This window comes from Lagenorhynchus albirostris, chromosome 5 (assembly GCF_949774975.1).
Source record: "Lagenorhynchus albirostris chromosome 5, mLagAlb1.1, whole genome shotgun sequence".
NCBI lineage: Eukaryota > Metazoa > Chordata > Mammalia > Artiodactyla > Delphinidae > Lagenorhynchus > Lagenorhynchus albirostris.
The window spans coordinates 52336594-52356491 of NC_083099.1; the positions used below are offsets into that span (position 1 = coordinate 52336594).

A 19898-nucleotide genomic window follows, 5' to 3' on the forward strand; every position below is an offset into this window, starting at 1 on the left:
TTTTTTGGCTGCGTTGGGTCTTTGTTGCTGCGCACGGGCTTTCTCTGGTTGTGGCGCTTGGGCTTCTCATTGTGGTGGCTTCTCTTGTTGCAGAGCACGGGCTCTAGGCGCGCGGGCTTCGGTAGTTGTAGTACGCGAGCTCAGTCAGCTGTTGTGGCTCGCGGGCTCTAGAGCGCAGGCTCAGTAGCTGTTGCGCATGGGCTTGGTAGCTCCGCGGCATGTGGGATCTTACCTGACCAGGGCTCGAACCTGTGTCCCCTGTACTGGCAGGTGGATTCTTAACCACTATGCCACCAGGGAAGTCCCCTAATCTTTCTTTTATAGAGTAAGTTGAGGTTGCCTTGCAACCTCATTTACATTAACATTGTTGTCAGTTATTTTTTAAAGTGCAAATGGGTTGAGAATGACTATATTCTGTTCGAAAATGTATTTCTCTTCTTAATTTTATCCAACAACTACGAGCTGAAGGTGAATCTAGATGTTAAACACCCCTAGTTTGAATTGGTAGTTACCTGGTGCTACTATCTTTTGCCTGGGTATCCTGTCAAGTCTGAGAATTCATATCATTTTTAAAAGTCTTTTCCAATTTGATGGGAGAAATTTGTTACTATAATACATACATTCAGTCAATATATAGTTATTGAGTAATTACTAGTAATTGTCAGACAAAAATTACTGCCCTTACATTTTAATTTGCATTAGATAGGTCTTTTAAATAAATTTTGGCTATTTTTAATTCCATGTAAATTCCTGTTTTCTATTCCTTGCCTATTTCCATAATCTTTTTCTTACTAATTATAAGAGCTCTTTAGATATGTAATCTATTATTCCTTTTCCTGAACAACTATATGCACACAATCAAATGTAAAAGTTTTTCCCCTCAAATTATCCTTTAGAAAAGAGTCAAATTCTATTTATGTTCTTATAAGGGTCCTCAGAGTACAGTTCTCAATTATTTGGAGGGAAAAAAAGCAAAGACTCTTGTGGAAGATACAAAGTAAATGACCTCAGTCAATGTTGTCTGGTTGCTTTATAAAGATTACCTGATAAAATTGATAATAAAAGAGACAAAGCATTTAACACTGATTTGGTAACTATTCCCGAGAGTCTGACCTCACGAATGTCAATATAGTTGGAATAAAATATCATTTAAGAGAAAATGTTATAGTTTGAACATGACAGCTTGAGACCACACCTCTCCTCTGATCTGTAGGGCCAACCTGATCCTGTAGGACCCAGAGATACCTAAAGCAACAGTTTTTCAGGGGGAAAATAAAAAGGTTTTTGGATGACATAGCTCTTTATAAAGCCCAAATCAGTAGAAAACAAAATGAGTAGAAATTATGTAGTTTTATTTGCCAGCATATCATCATATTAAAATTCTAAAACCTCTTGATTAATTTTATCCTCTAAATTAAATCAGCATTTTTTTTTCAAGTCTTAAATGCTCACATCTCATGGATTTTTCACATAACATCTTAAAGAAACAAAAGAGAAACAAACAAGCCCCACAGTGTATGTGTCCTTTGCCCCTTCCTCCGCTGTGTCCCTCTCTGTTGTGGTGGAGCAGGCATGTTTCCTTTCTCAGGCACGCTTTTTGTGGGATGAATATGTGGGCCATTCAGGGAGTAGCATCTACAAGGACACTCAGATCCTACATGGTAAGAGGAAGCTGACCTTCAGATTTAATAATATTAAAGACTTCGCCTATGAACATTGAGATAAAGTGAAGAATAAATGCCTGACCTAATGTCTTCAATATTCTCTACTTTTGTGAGATTCAAGGCCAGAAAAGGAATAAAATGATCAATCTTAACACACTAAAGAGTATACTTTATGAAGCCAAACTATAAGACAGCAAGGAGAGACAGGGATAATTTTTCAGTTCACATTAAAATGGGAGAACAGGCAGCCTGCTGGGTAGGCTTATGTATATTTGTGGTGATCTTGGTTTATCAGTCAAGTACTCTAAGATAGAGTACTTTCTGATTTTATCAAAGGTTGCTTTATTTATTTGCCAAAGTGGGGCATCTTTGAAATAAGCTTTGCAAATTGTTGTAAATATGTTGAAGTTAAAGGTAGAATTATAGTAAATATAGACAAAGTACTGGTGTCAGGATTATAAAGAACATTACAGATATTTTGCTGAATTTTCAAATTTTCATGCAGACATTTGTAGGGACTGCGAAGTTAATTTTCTAGAAGATGAAGAACTTTAATGTGAGATGTATTTGTTTGAATGTAGGAAGGGTGACTTAGTTCAAATTATATTTGTCTAAACCTATACACTTTACCTTTTTGGTGAAATAACTCATGGAGATAAGGCAATAAAAACTTTTAAACTACCTGATATAGTATATCAGTGAGAAGACTGAATTAGGAAACAAAAATTATGTGTTAGTTTTTGTTTTGAAAAGAAGCCTAAAATACTTTTGAATGAAGCATGGACAAGTTAAAAGCATAATATTTAAGGGAAAATGCAGTGAAGACTCTTATGTGTATTGTTGTTTTCATGAGAAGGTAGATTAAAATGAAATTTCAGTAGTAAATTAGAATCACAGCTCAAATTTTATTAAAAAAATACGTATTTTACAAAATATATTTGATAGTTTTCTGAAAACAGGATGGCAATACTTCAGAGTTACAAAACCTTTTTCTAAGGTATCGCAAAGTTCTTTTAAGAAATAAATATCAAACCTATTTTCAGAAATTGTGGCAAAAAGGAATTTCAAGTTTTGTTTAAAAACACAGATAAAAATAATATAAAGCCCAATAATAGCAGAAATAACCAAGATTAAATATTATATTATGGTTCCATTCTTAAAAATACAGCCACACATTTTTCTTTAATTAGTATCATCATTAGTAAGATTGATATTGCTAATAGATTCTCCCTTATTAGAATACTGTATGGTGAGTGTTTGCCCACCATATTCCTGGGACATAATTTTGAGTGATCCCTGAAGGTCTAGGAGAGAACAATAAATCTTGAAAAATGTGGCATTATTTGAGTTATCAATTAGCTACAAATAAGAGTGTATATCATTCATCCAATCAGAAATTTTTAAGGTTTTTATATTGCTTTGGAAATTACAAAGAAGTCTAAAGATGGAGAGTAAGTTACCCATAACCCTATCACCATGTATAATTGCCATTAATTTTTTCATATTCCTAACATCCTTTTCATGTTTTTATAATAAATTATGTATCGTATATAATCTTTACATTTCTTTTTCATATGCTGTGCTTCTTTTTATGTTTTCAATTAAAATCTAAAACGTATTAAAATATACTCATGTTATAATTATAGTTGGATATTTCAATATCCCACTCTCAGCAAATGATAGAAATACTAGAAAGAAAATCAGCAAAGATCATAAAGATCTGAGCAACACAGTCAACCAACGGTAATTGACATATATGTAAAACACTCCACGTAACAACAGCAGAATACATATTTTTCTCAAGCACCCATGGCAAAGTCACCGATATAGAGCATATCACGGGCAATAAAGTAAACGTCAACAAATTGAAAAATACTGAAATCATTCAGAGTATATTCGCTACCATAATGGAATCAAAACTCAACAGTTAAGAAAAAATAAAGACTCCAATTTGAAAGTGGGCAAAGACATGAACAGATTTTTCACTGAAGAGGACATGCAGATGGCAAATCAGCTCATAAAAAGATGTTCAACATGTTTATTGTTTGACATCATTAGTCATCAGAGAAATGTAAATTAAAACTACAGTGAGGTATCACCACATACCTATTAGAATGGTTAAAATACAAAATAGTGACAACACCAAAATCTGAGAATGGTGAGGAGTTGGATCACTCACACATTGCTGACAGGAATGTAAAATGGTACAGCCAGTGGAGAAAACAATATGGCGGGTGCTTAAAAAACTAAACATGCAACTACTGTACAACTCAACGTTAGGCACTTATCCCAGAGAAATGAAGACTTATGTTCACACAGAAATCCATATGTGAATGTTTATAGCAAGTTAATTCATAATAGCCCCAATTGGAAGCAATCTAGATGTCCTTCAATGGTGAATGATTAAAAAAATGGTGGTACAGCTATACTGTAAAGTATTGTTCATCTATAAGAAGGAATGAGTGAATGATAATGCAACAACTTAAGTGAATCTCTAGGGAATTATGCTGAGTGAAAAAAACCCCATCCCTAAAGGTTATATACTGTATGATTACATGACAAAATTACAGGAATAGAGAACAGATTAGTGATTGTGTGGGGTTAGGGATGGAATGGGTGTTGTGGTTATAAAAGGACAACAGGAAGGAATCCTTGTAGTGTTAGAACTGTAAACTGTAAGGTATTTTGACTTTGGTGGGTAGATACACAGAAGTAAAGACACGCACACACACACACACACACACACACACACACACACACACGAGTACAAGTAAAGTTGGAGAAATTTTAAGATTGGTGGAATGCCTGAATCTTAATATTTTGGTGATGGTACTAGTCTTGCAAGAGCTTACCAGTGGGAGAAAACTGCATAAAGAGTAAATGGGATCTCTCTGCATTATTTTCTACAACCGCATAAGAATCTACAGTTATCTCAAAGTAAAGTTTAATTAAAAAATAATCATGTTAAGGTCTTTCATTTTTATCCCCCTCCTTTTGTTTTAGCACAATTATTACCATGTTTAACTGAGATTTGGGATGAGAAGATTAATCATATCTGAGTGCAAGAGGGTTCCCTTTTCTCCACACCCTCTCCAGCATTTAGTGTTTGTAGAGTTTTTCATGATGGCCATTCTGACTGGTGTGAGGTGATACCTCAATGTAGTTTTGATTTGCTTTTCTCTGATGATTAGTGATATTGAGCATCTTTTCATGTGTTTGTTGGCAATCTGTGTATTTCTTTGAAGAAATGTCTATTTAGATCTTCCACCCATTTTTGGATTGGGTTGTTTGTTTTTTCAATATTGAGCTGTATGAGCTGCTTGTAAATTATGGACATTAATTCATTGTCAGTTGCTTGGTTTGCAAATATTTTCTTCCATTTTGAGGGTTGTCTTTTCATCTTGTTTATGGTTTCCTTTGCTGTGCCAAAGCTTTTAAGTTTCATTAGGTCCCATTTGTTTATTTTTGTTTTTATTTCCATTTCTCTAGGAGCTGGGTCAAAAAGGATCTTGCTGTGATTTATGTCATAGAGTGTTCTGCCTATGTTTTCCTCTAAGAGTTTTATAGTGTCTGGCCTTACATTTAGGTCTTTAATCCATTTTGAGTTTATTTTTGTGTATTGTGTTAGGAAGTGTTCTAATTTCATACTTTTATTTTTAGTTGTCCAGTTTTCCAAGCAGCACTTATTGAAGAGGCTGTCTTTTCTCCATTGTATATTCTTGCCTCCTTTATCAAATATAAGGTGACCATATGTGTGTGGGTTTATCTCTGTGCTTTCTATCCTGTTCCACTGATCTATATTTCTGTTTTTCTGCCAGTACCATACTGTCTTGATTACTGTAGCTTTGTAGTATAGTCTGAAGTCTGGGAGCCTGATTCCTCCAGCTCCATTTTTCATTCGCAAGATTGCTTTGGCTATTTGGGGTCTTTTGTGTTTCCATACAAACTGTGAAAATTTTTGTGCTAGTTCTGTGAAAAGTGCCAGTGGTAGTTTGATAGGGATTGTATTGAATCTGTAGATTGCTTTGGGTAGTATAGTCATTTTCACAGTGTTGATTCTTCCAATCCAAGGACATGGTATAGCTCTCCATCTGTTTGTATCATCTTTAATTTCTTTCATCAGTGTCTTATAGTTTTCTGCATACAGGTCTTTTGTCTCCTTAGGTAGGTTTATTCCTAGATATTTTTTTCTTTTTGTTGCAAAAAGTGCAACAAAAAGAATAAAATATCTTTTTGGGAGTGTTTCCTTAATTTCTCTTTCAGATTTTTCATCATTAGTGTATAGGAATGCAAGAGATTTCTGTGCATTAATTTTGTATCTTGCTACTTTACCAAATTCATTGATAAGCTCTCATAGTCTTCTGGTAGCATCTTTAGGATTCTCTATGTAGAGTATCATGTCATCTGCAAACAGTGACAGTTTTACTTCTACTTTTCCGATTTGGATTCCTTTTATTTCTTTTTCTTCTCTGGTTGCTGTGGCTAAAACTTCCAATACTATGTTGAATAATAGTGGTAAGAGTGGACAACCTTGTCTTGTTCCTGATCTTAGAGGAAATGGTTTCAGTGTTTCACCTTTGAGAACAATGTTGGCTGTGGGTTTGTTATATATGGCCTTTATTATGTTGAGATAAGTTCCCTCTGTGCCTACTTTCTGGAGGGTTTTTATCATAAATGGGTGTTGAATTTTATTGAAAGCTTTTTCTGCATCTATTGAGATGATCATACGGTTTTTCTTCTTCAGTTTGTTAATATGGTGTATCACATTGATTGATTTGCATATATTGAAGAATCCTTGCATTCCTGGGATAAACCCCACTTGATCATAGTGTATGTTCCTTTTCATGTGCTGTTGGATTCTGTTTGCTAGTATGTTGTTGAGGGTTTTTGCATCTATGTTCATCAGTGATACTGGCCTGTAGTTTTCTTTTTTTGTGACATCTTTGTCTGGTATTGATTGCTATCAGTGTGATGGTGGCCTCATAGAATGAGTTTGAGAGTGTTCCTCCCTCTGCTATATTTTAGAAGAGTTTGCGAAGGAGAGGTGTTAGCTCTTCTCTAAATGTTTGATAGAATTCACCTGTGAAGCCACCTGGTCCTGGGCTTTTATTTTAGTTTTTTTTATATAGAAGTGTGTTGTGTGCTTGTGTGCTTTACTCAGGAAGAGAATTCGCTTTTACTTCCATCTTTCTTGCCAGTAACTCTTTAAGAAAGTGTTGGCTTCTTCTTATTCTTTAAAATGTTACCACCTGCTTTTCTTAGTTGCTTGTAAGACTAGACCTTTTTTTGCATATTTGTTAGTCATTTATATTTCATTATTTATGGATTATCTGTCAGATCCTTTACCATTTGTCTTTTATGCTCTTACTCTTTTTCTTGTTAATTTCTATGAGATCAGTCATGATGCCTGGTGTCTTGGCATGTTCTGCATTTCTTTCCCTGTTCTAGCACTGAATTCTGAAGATATTCCCTTGAATCTAAATGGAAAAGATAATTTGTAAAGGCAGTATACATTTGTTATTTTGAAACAGTGAGATTAGGGAATTGAAGAAAATAAATTATAAAGAAATCAAAAATTAAATTGCAGCATAATTTTAAACTGGAAGCAAGAAGAATCAATAAGTGATAGTATCAAATCAGAATTACAGAGGACAATCTCTAAAACAGGAAAGATATTAAAGACTCCTTTACTCATGAATTTTTAAAATTTCTAAGAGATTTTCATGTATATAATTACATCTAGCTTTTTAGTATCTCCACAAAGTAGATAAAACAAATTTTCCCATTTGACAGGTATTAAAACCTGTGGGTGAAGAAAGTCAACTGCATGGTGATGGATGGTAAATAGACTTGTGCTGGTGACCACTTTGTAGTATACAGATGTTGAATTATAATGTTAACCTCCTGAAACTTATATAATTTTTTTAAAAAAGAAAAAAAAATCTTATACCAAGAGAAGTCTAGTGATTTTCCCAGTTAACAGGGGCTACAACTGATTTTTTCTTCTTTTTTTTTCTTTTTTGCGGTACGCGGGCCTCTCACTGTTGTGGCCTCTCCCGTTGTGGAGCACAGGCTCCGGACGCGCAGGCTCAGCGGCCGTGGCTCACGGGCCCAGCCGCTATGCGGCATGGGGGATCTTCCCGGACCGGGGCACGAACCCGTGTCCCCTGCATCGGCAGGCGGACTCTCAACCACTGCGTCACCAGGGAAGCCCCAAGATTTTTTTCTTTTTTTTAATGGAAAGTCCTCTTTCCTCCACATCAGGCTCCTTGTTCTAAATTATTCTGTTCCTGAATTTTCTTTTTTTTTTTTTAAATCTTGGTACCTAACACCTCTGTTGGACATTCAGTAGAACTGCTGATGAAAACTTCCAGTGGTTTTCTCTTGGAAAACATGACTTCAGTATTCCACCTGAGTTTAATGCTTCCTTTTTTTTTTTTTTTTTTTCCCACCATGTAGAATCTTTCTTAAGGTCTGACTGCACAGGAGCCTGGTCCACGCCAAATGTTTACTAGAGACTGGGTTGGTAGCTTCTTCTTGGTTCTCCTTGCAGCTCACCTTGGCACTGTTAGAACTTACCTATAGAACTTTCTTTGCTGGGAGAATTGTAAGGATAAGAAAACAAAAACCAAAGAAATTTCAACCTCCAGAGTTCACTGCTCTTTCTTTCACCACCTCTTCTTCCCATTAACTTCATATCTCAAGGTGAAATAAACCATTTCTTGTCCATTTCCACTTCCTAAATGTTGAAGGGATTAACATTTATGCATAGATACAAAAAGAGAGTACTAATACTGGAATTAGGGGATGAAATAGCACTTAGAGCCCCAGAAATGAGTCCTTGAACATGAGTCTCTGAGTTGGGCATGCAGTAGATATAGGTGATAATCTACTTTTCATCATCTGCTCTTCCTTGAGGGTTTGTTTTTTGGAAATTCTGCCTGGTGTCTGGCAGGCCTTTGCGATGATCCTACTTTTTAGAAACTTCTTCCTGTGGGTTACTGCAAATAGAGGGATGGGCTTTAGGCACAATGGCTAACCACCATCCTATCCTGCAAATTTTTCAGTGGGATCTTCACAATCCCTTTTTATATACCAAACTAAATGTTCAGACTGCAATGGTCCCATACCTAATAGTTTTCAATTTTAATAAATATCTTTTTATATTCCCTTAACAGAGTGGAAAGAATATCTACACCGTAGAATAACACCCATTGGTTTTAAATTTTATCTCATCTTGTTACATGAAAGAGGAAAGAATCAGAGAGCTCGTCCCTTGTAACTTTCCACATGGTGCCACATAGATCTACTAAAGTGACTCCCTGGGAGAGACAGGGTATGTGGAGCTAAGAGACACAGAGAATTATGTTCACACATCAGCAGACTTAAAAGTACCATCAGGGTTTCAGGAGCAATGCTTTTCAGCCAAGTAGGCCATGATGTGACCGCTGTTAAATTTATAGCGGAATTGGAGAAATGAGGTTGCTCCCTGGGTGACACACTGTTGAATGACAGTAAAAAGTAATTAATCACTCCTACTCCTATTTGTTAAAATAGCTATGCTTCAATCTTTTTTTTTTTTCCTTACAGATAGCCTTAAAATAGAGGCGTGGCTATAGTGAGTGCATTCCACTGTGTTTCACCTTGATCTGACCAGCCAGTAATTTGCTTATGCTCTGAAGCATGTAAATGATACACATTAATCTTCAGTTTTTTTTTTTCAGGGATACCCCTAAACTCTAGCTATCTGATGTGTAAAGCAGATTAGAAACATGGTGGATGTGAGATGAATTAATACAATAAATCTTCCTTCTTTCTTGTCTCTGCATTTCAGCTCATAAAGGTAGTGATTTTAAAATGAAGATAATGTTAATAGTGTGCTTGTTTCAAGGTGTTTATATTATAAAGTAAATATACTATGACTTACAAACTCAGCTCTTGTACAATAATTATAATAGCTAGCATTTATTGAGTGCTGGCTGTGTGTTTGGCATTTTGCTAAGCTCTTCATATATAGTATTCCATTAGATATTATCTTTTATAGATGGTATCCTATTAAATATTATTACTCCCAATTTTCAGGTGAGCAGATTGGGTTGAAGAGAGGGTACTAACTTATCAGACAGTAAGTTCTAAAGCTATGATTCAAATCCAGATCTGCTGTCTCACCTAGATCCTGTTTTTCTTAGATAGTGTGTTCCTCAGCTGGCCATTAATGTGAGTCACAGTCAAATCCTAGAAGGACAGGTGTGAATCCCAACAGTTATCGTTAACGCTGGTTTCTTATTTATGACTACTTCTTTCATATTCATACATGCAGTGAGACAGATTATATAGTAGTCTAATGAGATATAGATATCTGTGTATGTATGTATGTATGTATGTATCTGTAGCTCGCTGGACTACCATTATGGAATTGGTAGGATAGGTAGGATAGTCAGGAAAATAGAGAGATAAATCAATATTTGTTGAGCAACCAGGGAAGGCACTTTTATATACAAGAATCACTTAATTCCTACAATCACCCATTTTATAGAAAGAGGGATGACTAGAAGCAGAGGAATCTAGAACGTGTAGAAATGGAGAGAAGAAGGATGAGAGATGATGCACAAAAATGAGAAAAAGAAGAGAGAATGGAGGTGCTCTGGGGAGAAAAAGAGGACAGTTCTTGTCAAGAACACGGGGTCTTTGCCTGGGGTCCAGGGATGAAGGCCTCACGGGTAGCAGTGAGGTGCCTGCTGGGCCAAAGTTTGTCATGTCAGAATGACTAGTTCCTTAGGCAGGAGAGTTTTTGATGTACTTCTTCATCTCCTTTGCTGAATAGCAGTAAAACTAAAATTAATATTTTGAGGACATTTGATAATAATTGGGGTTTCTGTGGAATCCTTGGTTTTAATATATTAAACTGCAGACGTATTTCTTTTAAAATTTATATTCCTGTCAATTAAATGTTTTTCATTACTTCATTTTGTTTAAGTGGGGAAAGCTGAGCTGTCTGGGAGGGTATATTTTCTTTAAAACTGTTGGGATAACCGTACTAAGAGAAGTAAGATATCAAAAAATTTTATGCTTTTGATAGGACATCATTTTCAAGAATTTAAGAATAAAGGGAATTAATAAAACAATGATCCACAAATTCAGCGTCCTATGATACATCACTTGATTTCATTACCGTGTTCTCTTTTAGCTGTTATGGACATTTATAGCAGTATTAATTATTTAGGAGCAAACTCCTGTGGAGCAGTATATAATTCGGCAATTGCTATGAAAACACCGTAGAACAAACTAGCCCCTAAACTCACTGGCATACAACAATATGCAATTATTTTTTGTCCACACACCTTTAGGTTGGCTAAGGTTGGCCAATCTAGGCTATGTTCAGCTAGGCTTGGCTCTAAGATGGTAGTTAACTCTAGGTTAACTAGGGCTTTTAACAGCAGCTATCTGAGACATGATCTTCTCATGGAAAAGGCAGGAGTAGAAGAGAGTAAGACAACTGGACAAGCACATTTAAAGCCTCAATCATTTCAGGTCCACTCCCATCCCATTGGCCAAAGCAAGTCACATGGCCAAGCCCCATGTCAAGGGCTGAGACTGGTGGGATGTGGATGAATAATGCTATGACTGGGTGGGGGTGGGAGAGAAGAATTGGAACCAATAGTTTAATCTACTACAAGGAGAGAAATAGATTTCTTTCTCTAAATTCTAAATTATTTTTTCAAATTCATCATCCATTCACCCTCATGTGAAGGTGTGCCACGTGGGTTATGATACAAGATAAAAGTCTGGGTCTCTACTACCACTGGTTTTTTCCTTTTCTTTCAGTACCACAGGTTCCTTCAGGACAGAAACAGTTCTGAAATTGTATGTTCCACAGAAAGTTAAGGAGTTATTAGATCAAAAACGTTTCTCAGATCAAATAAGCAGGTGATATGTTAAGTAGTTTTAGTAGTTTAGAGCTATTAAAACTACTTAACATGCTAATGTATACTAAGACATGCAAATATCTAAGAGGAAGATACGGCATACAATATTTTACAAACTTATTTGTCCATAGAATTCCCTTCCTGCAACAAACTCATTTTTTTAAAAAGAACATCTTGAGGGCCTAGAATTTTGTGAAATTCATTTTGGGAAATGCTATCCTAAGGCAACTTCCATCTTCTTTCCTTCTTAGTTCAAGTGGGGCTGGCATCTGGTTAATACCTCAATTTTGAGATAAATGTTTCTAAAAAGAATTTGAGGAGAGGAAGAAGCAGGGTTAGCACATCTGATCAGAAGGCAATGTAGTTATATTATTGGTGTGAGCTGATATACTCTGTTTCAATGTATATGTTACTCATGTTACTATTAAGTTAGTCAAATCCAGGTATGTCTCACTGTCTCTTAAAATTCTCTTTTTAAACATTCAGAGATGTTTATTTGCATATTTAAAGCATACTAGAAATTAATGCTTGTGGATGTCAAGAGATTTTTTTTTTTCTAGGCCCAGAAAGAATGGAGCTCTGGGATCATTTAATCCATACTGTTATGTCAGGTGTAAAATTCTGGTTAGTATAAAGTTTGTGTTTTTCCTTACATTAGCAATACCAGTGGATATTTTCCTTCTCAGAATACATGTTTAAACTAACACCTTGATGTTAGGCCATGGAGAATAAAGCTTTTAAAGAAACACACATGAGGCTAGGCCAGTTTTAGCTCAGTAGAAAATATTTTTTTGTACCTAAAATTTTTATAGAATGTTATAAATCTGAAAAAAAATCATTTAAAATAGCTGAGATTTTATAGCCAGTCACGGATAGTAAAAAGTTTGAAGAATATATTATATTATGTAGATGAGGGGATTATATTAATCAGTATTGTGACTTTTTTAAGAGTTTGCTCTTAAAAATAGGATAAAGGAAAATTATTCACTTATCTTTCAGGTAAAATGTCAGCATGTTTTTGCATAATCCCTCTCTTATCAATATATTCGAATGTCAAAAGAAAGATTATGTGGTGTATGATGTTCTGGCAGTAGTGAACATGGCAGGGCAGTGCATGATCCCCGGTTATGAGGGCAGCAACTCTTCAGAACCTTTCAAGGGGGTTTCTGGAGAGCAGCTGAACAGTTAATCCTGTACTACTAAAAATATTTGCATGGGGATTTCGAATTTATATAACCCTTGTATACATTATCTCTTCACCAAAGCTCTAAGAATCAGGTCAGGCAGCCACTGAGTCCCATTTTGTGGGTTATAAAACTGAGGTTCAGAGAAATCTGGTAACCTGCCCAAGGTCACAGGGTTCATAAGTAGCAGTGGAAGAAACTAAAAATAATTCTTCTCATTTCAAATTCAGTATGTTTCCCCTATCTCTGTATGTTTCTTTCTGAAATGTTTTGTTCACAAGGTTTGTTTGCTGATTCCAAATGTATATAGTTCATGTTACAAATTAGACTTCATCTCTCTCTCATGACTTTAGTTGAAAAAAAGTAGAAAGGGTGAGAGTTTAGTAAAAATAGTATCGTTTCCAAGTTTAAATATTTTAGGGGAAAAAGAGGCATAAAAGCAATGATAAGAGGATCTGAATTCCTGAAAGGGATTTAAAGCAATATTTATGGATCTATGCAGAGAAAAGTTTTTATAGTACACACAAGTCATCCCTCCACACAAGGATAAAACTTTCTTTAAAGCACAACCACTGAAGTTTCAGCGTAAAAGCCGGCATACTGTTTCCCAGAGCAGGTGGTGAGACATTACAGAAAGGACTACTTTTGCTAGAGAACTTATCAGGATTTCAAGGGATGTGAGAACAGGGGATACCTTACTTTGATGGCTCTCCGTCCAAGTGCACAAGAAGGGAACGATTACTTTCTCTCTCACTAATAATACCCTGGCATCAGAGTCTCCTAAAGGCTCTGTGAAAATGTTTTCCATTTCTGAAAGAAAGGGAAAGATTCACCCAGACAAATAGGAAGTGAGTTTCTGTATTAAACTTGTTTGGGAAATACAGGTTTAACACAAAGACAACACTTCCCATCTCCTGTCTGTGTCTATATGCTAGCTAATAGCAGGAACCCCTAGGAGAAAAATGTATGAAGGAGAAAATATATTTCTACCTCAATATTTTAGCTAGTCATATGTGAGGGGAGAAAATTCATGAGGAAATGTGATAATTATAACACTTCTGTAGTGACTTATACTATAATGTAACTTAAATTTGTTAATAATATTCTTATAGTAATAAATGAAACTTATTTCGTATGCCATGAATTCTGCTAAGCCCTTTACTTGTATTACCTTATAAGATAGATACAATATTATTTTCACCTTATTATTTTCACTTGATAGATGAATTCAGGTGTAGGCAGTTTAAATAACTTCCTCAAGGTCACAAAGCCATAGTAAACAACTAATCTTGGATTCAAATTCACATAACTGAGAGCCCAGAGGGTGTTCTCTTAACTACTGCATTTTATTTATTTATTTATTTAAATTATTATTGGAGTCTAGTTGATTTACAATGTTGTGTTAGTTTCAGGTATACAGCAAAGTGAGTGAGTTATACATAAACATATATCTACTCTTTTTTTAGATTCTATTCACATATAGGTCATTACAGAGTATTGAATAGAATTCCCTGTGCTATACAGTAGGTTCTTATTAGTTATTTATTTTATATATAGTTAAATTACTGCATTTAAAAATAATCCAGTACTATTTAAATGCTGGCTACTACAGTGCTGGTACTATAGTGCTGGGTCTCAGACAGGAAGTGTGTATATCTTTCTATAGGAATCTGCCCCTTATCAGTCAGGGCAAAGTTAAAAGGACAAATGTATTGAGGGAAAAAAGAAAAACAGTTAAAAGCAACATATCCTTAGGATGGGGAGTTCTTTGTATAAAAAACACACCAACTGGTTAAATATATTTGAAGGCTGAACCAACTAGAAACATGCATTGATTCTGATTTTCGTTGTTGCCACGTCATATTTACTGTGGACCGTACCTTGAGTGATTCTGACCATGTAAAATCATTTCAACACTGAAAATAATATTCAAAATAGCACAGACGCCAGATGACCAGAAGGGAGAGATGATATCAAGTACTATTTTAACTCATCGACTTCCCAATTGTCAGATTTGCACATTAACTTAGCCTCTTTTTACTGCCAAGAAATGATATCAGAACAAGCCAAATGAATGAGAACTGCTTTTCCCCGAATTAGTATTGCAGATCTTCCTTCAAGGGTCCTGGTGAGCCCTGATGCCACCTCACTTTCCAAAAATACCCATTGAGCAGCTGCAGACTCTCCAATGCCCAACCTTTAGGCTATCTTTCACACTAGCCTTTGGTGATGATGAATAGAAGGAAACAGGTCTGCAGATGAGAAGAAGGAAATCTTGCCATTATTTTCCATCTATTATGGTTACACTAATTACAAGAACTTAGAAAAGTTTGCGGCACAAACCCATTTTACATTTCTGGCCTACATGTGATACCTAAAAATGTCTAGCGTTAATGTCAGCCTGAAAATGTTTTAGTTTGTTGAAGAATTTCTCTAGGTGCCCAAATTTATAAAGTTACTGTCTGAAATATAATACTGTCAAAAGATCGACAGTGAGTTGATATAGATAGGGCAGAAGTTCAGGTGCAATTCTCTGTATTTCTGGTGAGCTTGACAAGTCACAAATATCTTGTATGCAGTCCTCATTAGGACTTGAAATCACTTCTAGGTTCAAGGAGTGCATTGTCGATAATATTATGGTGAACATAAAAAAGAAAAAAAACATAACCATGATGAACTTCTCATTTAAAATAAGCCAAAAAATTTAAAATTAATAAAATAATCTCTAAGCTCCATCCCTAAAATGAAACCCCATCATTGATAAAATAACATTTTTTTTTACCTTTGTATAGAGGGTTACAAAAATTGTGTTTCTCACATTTTTTAAAATGCATTAAGGAAGAAAAAGCAATGATATTATTATATGTTTTCCACATGAATTTATTTCTCCTTTGTATGATATTTGTCTGGCAACTTTATCATTTATCTACTTTTAAATAAAAGTCTTCTTTCATCACTTAGTATTCAGAATCAACAGAAATAATTGGCGTATACAGAGATCAAGTAGTTAGTACATGTTGAAGCTATAACTCCCAATCGGTAACATAGAAGTGTAAACTAAAATCTCTCTCCTTTTCTTCATTAACATACTACTGACCAATAAAGGAAACAGTTTTTCCACCCAGTGCGTGAGTAGCAAATGTTATCGATGTCCTGGGAAAAATTACTCCTGAAACACTCTTTTAGTGAAAATGTGAAATTATTGGTCAGGATATATGTGAAGGAAAACAAGCCTATTGGGATTAGAGCTGTAATAGGGTTTCCAGATTTAGCAAATAAAAATACATGACACCTAGTTAAAACTGAATTTTATATACACAATGAATAATTGTTTAGTATAATTATGTCTCATGTATTACATATTCTATACCATACCACACCACACCATACCATGCCACACCATACCCTAAAATATCAACAATGTTTATCATTGTTGAGTTATGGAATTATTTGTGATTTTAATGTTCTTTTCATTATGCATTAGGTGTGTGGGGTTGTATGCAACTTGATTTTCTAGAACAGAAGTCTGGGAGGGGACAGAACACAAGCCTTACAGTTTGGCAGTGCCCTAAGGTAAGAGATTCCCTTAGGCTCAGGCCAGGGCTCCTTTTACCAGAATCCACTGAAGTACCCTGAAGAAGGGAGGGGTCAGAAAAGAAATTCCTCAGAGGATCAAGTAGTTATTTAAAGCCTAGGCAGAGGCTGGAGAGTCAGAAAGTAGGCAAGCGCACTGCAGAGGTGAATGGAGCCCTCTCCTTCAAGGAGGAGAAACCAAGAATGGGCTTTTCATGTTGAGACTCCAAAATGCTAGGTGAAGCCACTTCAGTGCCCGCCACTTGTCGTTTGATGGTTCTTACTGAGACCCGGGGCTGTAGGGGTTAATGGGGATGGAGAAGAAAGGAGGATGAGGATGGTGGGAAGTGAGGCCCAGTGGAGACATTTGGGGACGCCACCATGGAGAATTTTGTTATTTTATGGAAACAGTATCTTGGAGATCACTTTTGTTGTCCAAACTATACTTGATGAATAATGGGAGAATCAGTTTTAGGCAATTTCTGATCGTGCCAAGACTTTGAATGTAAGCAAACAGGGCATCGCTAGACAAATCCTGAGTGGATTCCCTGATTTACGAACTGATAAAATGGTCCTGCAGGGATGATCAAAAGCACATGTCTTCAAGTCCTGTCTTCTCGTTAAAGTAGAAGACTTTTGCATAAACATGCTTGATGTCCAGAAAATTATCATGGATCCTAAATTGTAGGGGAGAAGAGAATTGTATCTCATACAAGCTCGGAGTGAGGTAATTTCTCTGAAAGTACACTTTGAGAATAGGCAGCATCCCAGTTCTCACGTGTTCTATTGTAAAATTTGAGAAGAAGCCAGAAAGGAACACCAAAACTGCTGCTTCGTGAAGATATCTTGTCTTTCCTTTAGTCACTGTTTCAGAACAGTCCTGTATCAAGTATCAAAAATCAAAATCTTATCTGGGAATTTATAGTTAGAAATACAAGAGAAAGAGACATCGGGAAAGAGAAAGATAGAGAGAATGAATCTGTAAACACAGTAGCTAACAGATGCCTGGCAGTGACCAGGCAAACAACTTTAGACTTGTATTCTTACTCAAATTAAACATGCCACATGACTTGTTTCTATTCAATTAACCGCTTGCTCCTCGTAGCCTGGCAGGCCAGAACTTCCACCATCACACTTTTTCTGTGCCAAGTTCCTGGCTGTGTGTTAAGACTGGAGGGTAGAGGGAATGCCATTGCCTCCAGCTGATACGGGTTAATAAGTGAGACACAGGAACCATTTGGGAGAATAATGAGTCGCTTCCTGGTCTAAACACCAGCTCCAGGCAATGGCTGACCAAACAAATACAAAACCATAAGGAGGAAAATGTAGGCTTCCACTGAATCTTGAAAGAGGAAAATTTGAAATAAATAAAAGTATATTTTAACAAGCAGGTAGTAATTTTATGGAACTCGTGCCTTCAAGAGGGTGTATAGACCAGCAACAATGACAAACCAGAAAAGGTAAAGGACTTTTAAGGAAGTGGTGGAGTAAATGACACGGCACAGTTCTTCTCACTTAAAACTGTTCATTAAACCATTGGAAAAGGGAAAAGAAGTTAACATCTGCCAAAATGAATGGGCTAGCGATTTAACATCCATGTGAAAGAATTGAGTGATAGTTGAAATTCTTATCTTTGGTTAAATTTAAAGGGAACACCGTTGGTACTTAACATGTATATGTGATGTCAGTGTTTAATTTCATATAGATAAAGCATGTATTGTGCTACCTATGTTGTTATTCTAGGGTTTTAAGTGTTAATTTGAACATGACTGTCTCTTGCATTCCATCGAATACAGTTTTGGCATTTATTAAGATGAGCATATGACTTTTCCACCTTTAGCCTATAAATGTAGTGGTTATGTAAGTGGAATATCATGTGTCTGAGCCTAGGCTCCTGAACCATGGTTTACTCTGAGAGGCCTTCTATGACACCCCCATCGAAGGTTAGATCCGCCTGTTAGGCGTCCCCGTGGTACCTTGTACCAAGCCTGCCCCAACATTTGTTAAGGACTGGGGCAAGAATACAAATGAAGGCTTACGTCCCATATATCTAAATATTTTAAAACTATCAATCATGCTAACAAAACATTAAATGAAATATGTTCCATCCTCCTACCTTGACAAATATATCCTCAAAGCCACCTGGAAAACAAGGTTCAAATTAGAATTTTCAGAATCTTCAGAGCTCTGTGCTGGAACATGACTCTGGGGGGAAGTGGCCTAGCCCCTTGTCCTCACTCTGTGGCCACTCCTCTTTCCCTTCCCATTCCTGCCTCCGACCAGAGCTGCCAGGGGCTTCTTCTGCCTGTGTGTGGGCAACCCAGACCACACATTCAGTCCCTGTTCACAACCTTCCCCAAGCGCTGTGTTTTACGTGTTCACTGGTAGACACATAAGCACAGGCTCCACATTCAGCAGGTGGCTCTAGAGAAGTCTGTTGTGGCCCTAGGAGTGGGTTTGGACCTTTTGAGCAGGGAATTCTGGCACCCCTGCTATTCCCAGGAGGTTTAATGGTTGTTGTGGGCTCCAGATGGGCATATCCAGGTTGCCCCACAGATGCCTGCTGTCTCTTTGCCTGGTGAGAAAGGGGCATGGCTGGGGAAGGGCCAGAGTGGGGTTCTCTGAAACCTGGGGCCGAGGCCAAGGACCCTTTTTGCCTGGGTCTAAGGGTGGTAGCACCTTGAACCGTCCTATCATAATACTTACCACAGTTTATTCTCACTTCTTTGTTTCTTGCTAGACCTTAAACTCCATAAGGGCAGGGGTCTGTCCTGTTCATTCTTGCATCACAGGTTCCTAGCCTGGTGCCTGGCATCAATTAGGTATTTATAAATATTCTTAGAATGAAAAAAATGCTAATCATTTTTAAAAGGGGCTATGTCTTTTAAAGTATATCTGTGAAATTTATAAACATTATGTTTCAGGGCTTAATGAATAATTTTAATTAAAAGTCAAAATTTTACAGGCTTTAGCTTTTAACTACATTGATATAAAACTGGAAATAAATAGTATACATATAACCAAAACTCATACGCATAGAAACTGAAAAATCCTTTCAAATGATAATAGAGAGAAGTGAATATTTTTAAATTTGACAAGATATTTAGGAAGAAAATCTATATGTATGTAATATTCCTAACAGCATTTTCTATAAGAAAACTGGAAACATTTTAAATCAGGACTAATTGGGAAATGGTTATAGTATATCAAATCGATGAAGTACTGTAAGCTGATGAAATTAAAATAAAGATTAATGATAATATGAAAAATATGTGCAATATAATTTTAAGTGAAAAAAGTACAATGCAAATGTATACCATATATTTACAATAACAAAGTTATTTTTATATATGAACAAGATGGGGGGAAACAAGAATGATAACAGCTGCAGCAGGGTGGTAGAATTGTGGTTCAAATTTCTCTTTTAAAAATAGTTTAATGATATTATAACAAAGCCTCTGTATAAAACAAAAAATTTCAGGGAGATCAGCTCGGTGCTTTGTGACCGCCTGGAGGGGTGGGATAGGGTGGGTGGGAGGGAGGGGGACGCA

At 36.2% G+C, this 19898-nt stretch overlaps 1 protein-coding gene across 1 annotated transcript in view; it reads right to left on the reverse strand.

Annotated features, from left to right (window-relative positions):
* Positions 1-19898, reverse strand: part of SPATA16 (spermatogenesis associated 16) — a 220648-nt gene that overhangs the window by 169913 nt on the left and 30837 nt on the right. The window lies entirely within an intron of this gene.